We start from the raw sequence: 8,042 nt of genomic DNA on the forward strand, positions 1-8,042 counted from the left end.
TTTCATGAACCACAATTTGGTAGGATTACATGTCACAATATCCATCCAAACCCCAATCCAATTCACTGTGAGAAAGCTTCTCTAGCATGAATCCTCCATTCCTTTCCCAAGGTTCCGAAGGATTCCAATTATGGGTAGTTTCTTTCCCAAGACAACTACCCAATGGAATTAGATCGAGAAGCTTTCTAACAAAATTCAAGAGAAAAGATTGAAGAAGAAGATAAACTATTATTGATTCATTGAATTACAATAGAGCTCCCTAACCCAATGAAAGGGGGTTTAGTGAGTCATAGCTCTGAATTCAATTACCAAGATATGAAAACTAGCCAAATGAAAGAGTAAAAGTAAAAGTTCTCCTAACTTAAATTCTATCCTATTTATACACTTTCTATATTGAGCTTCTGTTGTGTTTCTTGGGCTTTGAGGCCTCTCCCTGCTTTCCTTTTGCCTTGGGTTTATGATCCATAATCTTGATGAGGCTGTTGATCCAAATTCTGTAACATTCATTGAGCCAACTTAGTGATAATCAAATAATGACACATGACTCAATAAATTGAAATTTCAGACTCATCAATCCTTCAGGCCCAATCCCATAAACCATGATATTCAATTGGGTTTCATACCAGAGTAAGTTTAAGTTAATGTTTGTGCTCAAATACTAACTTAAACTGCAATATTTTTGGCCCAGAAACCTTTTCCAAGAGTGGCGTTTAAGTTGCAGTTTAAGCTTAAACGCCAGACACTTCCAGTGATGCCTTTTGTGGTAGCACGTTTAAGCTTCAGTTTAAGGTTAAACTGAAGCTTAAACGTGAAAATGGAAGAAGGCAGCCCTGGAGGGTAACTTAGTCGAACACGTTTAAGCTTCAGTTTAAGGTTAAACTGAAGCTTAAACGTGGAGGTAGAAAAGGCAACCCTGGAGGTCGAACACGTTTAAGCTTCAGTTTAAGGTTAAACTGAAGCTTAAACGTGGAAATAGAGAAAGCCATCCTGGAGGTCGAACACGTTTAAGCTCCAGTTTAAGGTTAAACTGGAGCTTAAACGTGGAAGCTGAGAAAGGTAGCCCTGGAGGTCGAACACGTTTAAGCTCCAGTTTAAGGTTAAACTGGAGCTTAAACGTGGAAGCTTAGAAAGGTAGCCCTGGAGGTGTCGAACACGTTTAAGCTCCAGTTTAAGGTTAAACTGGAGCTTAAACGTGGAAATGGAGAAAGCAACCCTAGAGGAGAAACTTGGTCGAACACGTTTAAGCTCCAGTTTAAGGTCAAACTGGAGCTTAAACGTGGAAATGGCTCCCTGGTGCTTTTCCCCTTTCTGGCGTTTAACCTCCAGTTTAAGGTTAAACTGGAGGTTAAACGTGGAACTGCCCCCCTTGGTGCCCTTCTCACTTCTGGCGTTTAACCTCCAGTTTAAGGTTAAACTGGAGGTTAAACGTGGAAGTGCTTCCTGATTGGAATTCTAATTCTGGCGTTTAACCTCCAGTTTAAGGTTAAACTGGAGGTTAAACTTCAATTCCAGCATTTCTTAGCCTTCATGATTCTGGCGTTTAAGCTCCAGTTTAGGCTTAAACTGGAACTTAAACTCCACATGTGATATTCAAGCTTCCTTTATTGATTTTGTTGCTTCCTTGCCTAGCCTCTTCTTCCCTGAAATCATCCAAACAATTGCATCAAAGTCTTGCAAAATTTCATGAGAAATCTTCCATTCATATCATTCAAGTAATATAACTAAAAACTCATTGAATTTGCATCAAAATCATACTGTTTGGATGGTTCATTGCTTTGTTAATCATTTAACCATTCTTGGTTACTTTAAGCTCAAGAAAATGCATAAAACAACTAAAACTAACAGAAAAATGCTAGTGAAACTAGCCTAAGATGCCTTGGCATCACAACACCAAACTTAATACTTGCTTGTCCCTAAGCAAGTCCTGAGTTATTTGAGAAGAAAGTATGAAACAGAAAGCAATTATATTAGCTATATTAGCAAGCATTTGAAGTTCATCAGAAGGGTTTTATGCAGAAAGTTGCAGCATCACTTTTTCATTCTTATCAGGTAAGATTATCACTTTTTCCTTGCATCCATCAAACACTGCTATGGCCTCTTGTTATTCTTATGTCCTTGGCACTTCTCTTCTTTGTTTTTCTTTTCTTTTTCTTAGAGCTTCTTTGCTCCTTGTTTGCTTAGTGTCATGTGTTGCACAAGCCTTTGGCATTTTCTTTTTCTTATCAATGCACTACACATATCCACTCCAAGCATTTTAGTTCACATTTCTTCTTGAGACATTGGTGCCCAGCATCTCTTTGTGTGACTAAATGTTTTGTATTTAGGTTGCTCTTGATAATGGACTTTTGGTTGATAATCCCGGGTTAGTTAACCCAAGTTACCGAGTGTTGAAACACTCCTCAGAACCTATTCATCCAAGCATATCCTTAATACATAAACACCACAGGCATTTGTCTCAGAACTTCAAACCATTGGTGCCTAGCTTATTTGGTTGCCCTTTTTCAGTGGCTTTTTCTTCTTCTTTTTCTTTCTTTTTCATGGCCAAAGACATTTATTCATCAAGATCCATAGACAGTTTTCAATTTCTACACAAAAAATGATAATTCTACACTCTATTTCCAGTGATCTGACTGAACAATCAAGCATGCATACCACCACTTAATTCTACTTGATTTGTCACTAATTTAGCCAAGTTACTTTTGTTCAAACTTTTCTTTTATTTTTGGAAACAGAACAAGCATGGCAAGCACTTGTTTAAGAAGGTGAAGTTATATCCAAACATCTAGGCATTCACTTTATTCAAAGCAATAACAGACACTCATACTAAAAAAAAAAAACTCCACATAAAACTTAAATGACTTATGATGAAAGAAAGCTCATAAAGACAATTCACCAATTATCATTTGATTATTAAGGAACGAGACCACCTCTTATTTATTGCTTGGTTCTTCTTAATTCTTGGGATCCTGCTTCTTCTTGCTTCCTGCCTCTTTTTGACCACTTGTGCTTCCTTTGTCTTTTCTTATGAGCTTTTTCCAGAATCCAGCCTTTTTCATTGTTTCTTCCACTCCTTTTTCAAGGATCATTGCCTTGTTTATTTCTCCTTCTTTCCTCCCTTTGAAATACTCATCAAAAGCTGGGAATGCTGGGTCCATCTTGTGTAGATGTTCCCCTATGTAGTTAAGCTTGATTTGCGAACTGATGTTGTAATCAGCTTGGACTGAGTATCTTGCATTCTGTAAAGTGGTGGCTTCCTTGATTGCCAAGACATTGGCATCTTGGTGTTGGCATATGTGGCTGAAGGATTCCTGTAAGTGTAAATTCTGTTCCCTTTGCAGATCTAAGAATCTTGATTCAAAGTTCCTTTGCATATCCATCATTTTTAGGTGAAAGTCCTCTTGTCTCTCCTGAGACCTCATGTATTGTTGAGACATTCCTTCCATGATTTCCTGCATTCTGCTCATATCCATGGGGTCTCTGGGAATTCGTTGTCTTCTTTCTGGGATTGCTTGCTCTTCTTGCTCTTCTTCTCTGTCTTCTCCTTCCTGTCCTTCTTGTTCTGCTTCTTGCTCTGCTTCCGCTTGTTGCCCTTCTTCATTTCTTCTTCTTGTATGTCTTGGAGCAGTTGGGCCAAGAGTCATTCTGTACGCAGTTATGGCCAATCCAGGATATAGCCAATTAGGTCTTTCATCTTCAAGTGGTACTTGGGCATCGATGCATAGTCTAATGATGGTGCTAGGGAAGTGAAGCCAGGATTCAGGGTCACTTTTCTCACTAAACTCTTGTATCTGTTCAGCAATGAGTTTATGAACTTTGATCTCCCCTCCCACCATAATGCAATGAAGCAAGATGGCTCTTTTAGGGACTATTTCTGAAGAGTTTGCAGTAGGTAGGATGGATCTCCTAACTATTGCATACCACCCTTTAGCTTCAGGTGTTAGGTCTCCCCTTCTCAAGACTCTTGGAGCCCCTCTTGTTTTTCTCACCCATTCAGCTCTGATGGCACAAAGATCTTCAGCAATAGTCGTGTAGTCAGGTTCTCCTATCATCCTTTCCTCATAACTTGCTTGGCTGAAATGTATGTTTTTCAGGCCAAGAGTTTTCATGATTGCCTTGGGGCTGAAGTCAACTTCCACCCCTCTCACATAGCTTTTGTATGTGGGTTTCTTGGTTGAGTCTTCCCTCACTGCATTTGCATAGAACTCCTTCACCAAGTTGATGTTGATTTTAGTGATTGGCTTAGTCAGGAGCTCCCACTTCCTCTTTTTGATCTTCTCCCAAACACCTGGGAACTCATCCTTTTCAAGGTCAAAGGGAACCTCAGCTAGTACCCTTTTAGGTCTCATCCATTCGGCTTGAATCTCATGGAAAACTGATTTGTATCTCCTTGCATCGAATTCCCTGTTCTCCTCCATTGGTTGCTTGTCTTTTCTTCTTTTGTGGCTAGATGAAGCTGCCATTGGTTCTTTAGTTTTGGGGTAAGTGACAAGCTAAAGTTGACAAGGTGAAGCAAGAAGTGTTGTTGGAAATGTGGGGAGGTTGTTTTCAGCAAGAGATAGTTTATGCTATGATGAAGAAAATGTGCATGAAGGAGATTTGGTGGTGTTGAACTCGTTCCCCAAGTGGTTCTTTATAGGGCCCTTAAGTGAAAAATGGACGGCTAGAGTGGTTTGTGAAGGGTGGCTTGATGGTAAATATATGAATTAGGGAGAAGGACGAATTGCTTTTCATTTTCTTGGAAGTATTCTGGGTGCATTAGGTTGTACATGTAGCAATCTTTTCTTGCAGAACTTCCTTTTCCCATGTGTTAGCTTCAAAGACTTGTGAACTTTCTTTTTGACCAAGCACCGTACCTCCCTTTGTCTTTTTTCTCCATTTTTGTCTTTTCTTTTGTACCTGCACAAACAAACAAGTTTGCTATCATTTTTCGGTCCATGTGAATGATGAATAGTACTTGCACATGTAAATCAATGATTGACTCCATGAGCTTATAGCCGTGACTTTTGTATGTATGCACACTTATTATTGGACACCAAACTTAGTGTTTGGTAAAGTCTCCTGATGACATGAAATCCATATTGGTTGTCCTTAATGACTGTGCATAATTCTAATAAATCATAGTCACTTTGGCTCTTTGATTCTAAACAAAGTTACTACCCTAAGTAATTGAAACCAAAGTATTAAAACATGCGAATGGTCTACTTGTCATGAATTTCGAAATCCAGAGGAACTTCTTGCTTTTCATGAACCGTGTTCAAAGAGGAACACCAAACTTAATGTTTGGTTGTGCTCTTTGCATGAGAAATTGAATGCATTTTGAATAAAGTTTGGGGTGCCCTCAGGCACACCAAACTTAGAGACAAATTGTCTTTTATATGCAATGTTTAGTGCACTCTTTCAGCAGTTGTCCTGAGGATTCAAGTTCATGCATAAGAAACCATGCTTTATTAGATGCAAAACAACACAAAAAAAGAGTAAGGATATTAAAAACATGGGTTGCCTCCCATGAAGCGCTTCTTTAACGTCACTAGCTTGACGGTTGTCCCTTGTTAGGGTGGATTGTAGTGCTTGACGTCTTCTCCTCTCACTATGCAAACGTCTCCACTTGATTCCTTCGTGACCTCTAAATGTTCCATAGAAAGAACTTTCCTGATTGTGAACACTTGAGGGAGCTGGGATGGAATGGTTTTGAGGCCAGGTGGGATTGGCAGATAATGACTTGATATCACTTTATCTCCCGGAGAAAAACCTTCAGTGGGAATTTTCTTGTTTCTCCACCCTCTTGGCAATTTCCCTATCATTCTTCCCTTTCTCTTGAGGATTTCTTCATTGACCCTTATGCTAGGAGGATCCTTCTGATCTGTTTCCATTGATTCTTGTGGCTTTAACTCTTGCAACTCCTGTTTGCCTTCCAAGGACTGTTTTAGAGTTTCAGCTGCTGGATTACTTTCCTCCAAACACAGATGACTACTATCATCCTTAGGCTTTTCAGGTTCTGGTTCAGGCTCAGATGCAGGTTTGAAAACTTTGAAAATGAGCTGTTCATCATGTATTCTCAGAATTAGCTCTCCTTGTTCTACATCTATGAGCGCTCTAGTAGTGGCTAGAAAAGGTCTTCCCAGAATGATAGGGTGTAGGTAGCTTTCCTCCATGTCCAAAATGACAAAGTCTGTGGGGAAGTAATAATCTCCCACTTTCACCAGCACATTCTCAACCACCCCTTCAGCTTGCTTCTGAGTTTTGTCAGCCAGTTGTATGATTACATCAGTGGATCTCACCTCATTCAGTTGTAGCCTCTTCATAAGAGTTAGAGGCATCACATTTATGCTAGCTCCTAGATCACAGAATCCTCTGTCAATTTTTGTTTCTCCTATGATGCAAGGAATATGAAAACTTCCTGGGTCTGTTTTCTTAGAGACTGTGTCCTTCTTGATGAGGGCACTGCATTCTTTGTTCATTGTTACCGTTTGTCCTCCCTTCAAAACTCTTTTCTTGCTCAACAATTCCTTTAAATACTTGATGTGTGTAGGCATTTGATGGAGAATCTCAAGAAAGGGAATATTGATATGGAGAGACTTAAATGTCTCTAAAAACCTTGAATAGGTTTTCCCTTTTTCACCTCCTCCTAACCTCTGAGGAAATGGTGCTTTTGGTTGGTATGTTTCCATCGTGCCTTTTTGCAGTTCCTTGGCTTGCTCAGTTTCACTTTCCTGCTTAGCTTCCTCCACATCTTCCTTCAAGATTTCTGGCTCCTGTTCTGAGGACCTGATTCCTTCTTCTTCTGAGACTTCTTTCAATATGGTGATGGCTTTGCATTCTTCCCATCTCACTCCCTTTTGTTCCCCTTTAGGATTCTTTTCTGTGTCACTAGGGAACACTGCAGTTGATTTGGGGGCCTGTTGAGATAGCTCTCCTACTTGAGACTCCATCCTCTTGAGTTTTTCACCATGGTTTCTTAAGGTAGTTCTCACATCATCCCTGAAGCTTTTCAATTCAATTATGTCCTGACCCATGTGTGCCAGCACTCCTTCTATCCTGTTTAATTGATCTTGAAATTGTTGGTTCGGGTTAGGTTGATTATTTTGGCCATGATATGGTGGTTGAGAGTAAGTGTTTTGTGTGGCTTGGTATGATCTTTGGTTGGAGTTTTGGTATGTGGACTTGTTATGTTGGTTTTGCTGGTTTCCCCACCCAAAGTTTGGGTGGTTTTTCCAGCCTGGGTTGTAAGTGTTGGAATGTGGATCATATGGTTGCCTTTGTTGATTTCCTACATAATTGGCCTCTTCCTAATCACCTCCTTCAGTGCTTTCTTCCTCTTGCTCTTGTGTGTGTATTGCAACCACTTGTTTTGTTTCTAATTTCCTGGTGAGCTCTGCTAGTTGCTTGGCAAACACCTTGTTTTGGGCTAGAATTGTATCAACATGGTTCAGCTCCATGACTCCCTTAGTGTTGTGTCTCTCTGATGCATAGTAGTACTCATTCTCAGCCACTGTCTCAATCACTTCAATGGCTTCTTCCACAGTCTTTTTCCTGTTCAATGAACCTCCTGATGAATGGTCTACAGCCTTCCTTGATTCATAAGAGAGTCCATCATAGAAAATATGCAATTGCACCCAATCATGGAACATGTCTGGTGGGCATTTCCTTGTCAAATCCTTGAATCTCTCCCATGCCTCGTAGAGAGTTTCACCATCTTGTTGTCTAAACGTCTGAACCTCAGATCGAAGCCTATTGACCTTTTGTGGGGGGTAGAAACGTGCCAGAAACTTGCTTTCCACCTCATCCCAGGTTGTTAGGCTCCCCCTTGGGAATGATTCCAGCCACTTAGCTGCCTTGTCCCTAAGTGAAAATGGGAACAAAAGCAGTTTATATGCATCTTCCTGGACTCCATTGGACTTCACAGTGTCACAAATTCTCAGGAATTTTGTGAGATGTTGGTTTGGGTCTTCATTAGCACTTCCACCAAATGAACAATGATTCTCCACAAGTGATATTAGCTGTGGTTTGAGCTCAAAATTGTTGGCCTGAATGGGTGGTTTCTG

At 40.2% G+C, this 8,042-nt stretch overlaps 1 non-coding gene across 1 annotated transcript; it reads left to right on the forward strand.

Annotated features, from left to right (window-relative positions):
• The first annotated feature begins 7,626 nt into the window (after positions 1-7,626).
• Positions 7,627-7,730, forward strand: LOC112781969 (small nucleolar RNA R71). Its single transcript, XR_003192715.1, has one exon. It is a non-coding gene; the product is annotated as a small nucleolar RNA R71 (small nucleolar RNA).
• The last annotated feature ends 312 nt before the right edge of the window (positions 7,731-8,042 follow it).

The sequence above is a fragment of the Arachis hypogaea genome, chromosome 19 (assembly GCF_003086295.3).
Source record: "Arachis hypogaea cultivar Tifrunner chromosome 19, arahy.Tifrunner.gnm2.J5K5, whole genome shotgun sequence".
Classification (NCBI taxonomy): Eukaryota; Viridiplantae; Streptophyta; class Magnoliopsida; order Fabales; family Fabaceae; genus Arachis; species Arachis hypogaea.